The 2417-nt window shown below is 37.7% G+C and overlaps 1 protein-coding gene and 1 long non-coding RNA gene across 2 annotated transcripts in view; both read right to left on the bottom strand.

Moving 5' to 3' along the window:
- The window catches only part of LOC107181783, a 7447-nt gene extending 5803 nt beyond the window's left edge, over positions 1–1644 (bottom strand). The window contains exon 1 of the long non-coding RNA XR_001512489.1: positions 1538–1644. This is a non-coding gene — a long non-coding RNA (uncharacterized LOC107181783). The remainder of the gene's footprint in view (positions 1–1537) is intronic.
- Positions 1–2417, bottom strand: part of GRM1 (glutamate receptor, metabotropic 1) — a 99922-nt gene that overhangs the window by 51652 nt on the left and 45853 nt on the right. The gene's annotated exons all lie outside the window — the stretch shown is intronic.

Raw genomic sequence — 2417 nt, 5'->3', positions numbered from 1 at the left:
TATTAAAAATAAACAAAATAAGCAAGTCAGAGAAAGAGAAGTATCATATGATCTCATTCATATGTGGAATTTAATGAACAAAATAAACCAATGAACAAAAACAGAGCTAGAGACAGAGAAGCATCGATCAGATGCTCCAACCTCAGAGGGAAGGTAGGGAGGATGGTGGGGAAGGGGGAGAGATCAACCAAAGGACTTGTATGCATGCATATAAGCATAAGCGATGGACGCAGACAACGGGGTGAGGGTGAGGGCAGGACTGGGGGGATGAGGGAACAATGGGGAGATAAAGACACACTCGTAATACCTAAATCAATAAAAATTTTTAAAAAAAACCTGTGGTACATCTGCACAATGGAATACTATGCTCCTGTAAAAAGGAAGGAACTCCTACCATTTGCAACAGCATGGATGGACCTAGAGAGCATTATACTAAGCGAAATAAGTCAGTTGAAGAAAGATAATTATCACATGATAGCACTCATTTGTAGAATATAATGAACAACATAAACTGATGAACAAAAATAGATCTAGAGACAGAGAAGCATCGATCAGATTGTCAAACCTCAGAGGGAAGGTAGGGGAGGGTGGGAGAAGGGGGAGAGATCAACTAAAGGACTTGTATGCATGCATATAAGCCTAACCAATAGACACAGACACTAGAGGAGGTTGAGGGCAAGAGTGGGGAGGGGGTTGAGGGGACTATGGGGGAATAAGGACACAAATGTAATACCTTAATCAATAAAGAAAGAAACGAAACATAACACACTTCTGAATGGGAAAAGTATTATAAAGTACTGACAAAAGTATAAAGGTGTCAGTTCTTTCCAAAGTATAGTTTTATATATTCCTACTCAAAATTCTAAGGATTTGTGGATTAACATAGAAACATTATACAGAAAAGAATAGGTAAAATAATTTTTTATTTTTTATTGAATTTATTGGGGTGGCATTAGTTAATCAAATTATATAGATTTCAGGTGTACAATTCTACAATACGTCATCTGTATAGTGTATTGCGTGTTCACCACTCCAAATCAAGTCTCCTTTTATCACCATTTATCCTCCCTATACCTTCTCTACCACCCCCACCAAATAATTTTTATTTTTAAAGAAGATATCAAAACATAATTTAAAAGTTGCAATAGAGGATCATGGTGAACAGAAATAAGTTCCCTGTGGCTAGAACACAGAGAATGAAAATGTGGAAGGAAATGAATCTGTAGAAGTAAGTAGGAGTCAGATCGCACAAGACTCTGTGATATATTTGAGATTTTGAATTTTATCTAAGAGCAGTGGGAAGCTACTGAAGAATTTTAAGCAGGCAAATGACTTGATAGATTTGCCTTTTTGAAGTGGATGCCAGAGACTCTTTGGAAGACTATAGGAGTAATTCAGGTAAGAGATGATTGAAGTATTGCAAATAAGAATGGAAAGTGAAAATATTTAAGGAATATTTAGAGGTTGGTTTGATAGAACTCGGTGATTTAGTGGATGTGTAAGAGGGTAGAAAAAGGAAAGAGTCGAAGATAATTACATATTAACCGTTTGACTGCTAAGGAGCGCTATGGCACTCTTCTTATTTAAGACAAATTTATGCAAACAATTGGTATTTTTTAATTTTTGTTGTTGCAAAGCAATACAAGTGAGTTTATTGTATAAAAAGTGTTTTACATTTTTTCCCATACACGCGCAATTAGTGCCGCAGTTTTGGCATATGTCCGAAAAAATACGTCAGCAGCCAAACGGTTAAGTGATGTTCAGGACAACAGACTAAGTATGAGAGGGAGGAGATATAGTAGTACATTAGATCCTTGCTTAAAAACAGATATCAAAATAACCTCTAGATGGAAAAAGAAGTTAAATATTAAAAAGATGAAGCCACAGAAATACCTTAAGGAATCAAGGACCTCTGGATTGTGCTCCAATCTGCCTATGAACCGACCCGCTCCATCATACCTATTTTCCAGTCCCAATGTAGAATGTGTAGAGCACCCATCCATTCAGTACTCAACCCCCTTACCTGTGTCTATACTTTAATTCACATTCACCTTTGCAGAAGGGCCACCATTAACATTACATCTCTAGCTACTAAACTCCTACTGATCCTTCAAAATACAGCTGAAATGTTACCTCCTCCACAAAATCTTTTCTGGCTCTCCAATAAAACTAAGTTTTACTTGCTGCCACAGCATTTTACTTAAATACTTTGCATAGTAATTCTTACATTCTATTGTTCTATGGATATACATATAGAATTATATATATAACTAGAGGCTTGGTGCACAAAAATTTGTGCACTCAGGTGGGATGGAGGGTGCCTCGGCCTGCATGTGCCCTCTCACAGTCTGGGAGCCCTCAGGGGATGTCCTTCTGATGGCTTAGGCCCGCTCAGCTGCAGTCTGCCTCCCTCTGTG

This window comes from Myotis davidii, unplaced genomic scaffold (genome assembly GCF_000327345.1).
Source record: "Myotis davidii unplaced genomic scaffold, ASM32734v1 scaffold292, whole genome shotgun sequence".
NCBI lineage: Eukaryota > Metazoa > Chordata > Mammalia > Chiroptera > Vespertilionidae > Myotis > Myotis davidii.
This window is presented reverse-complemented; position numbering and strand designations above follow the sequence as displayed.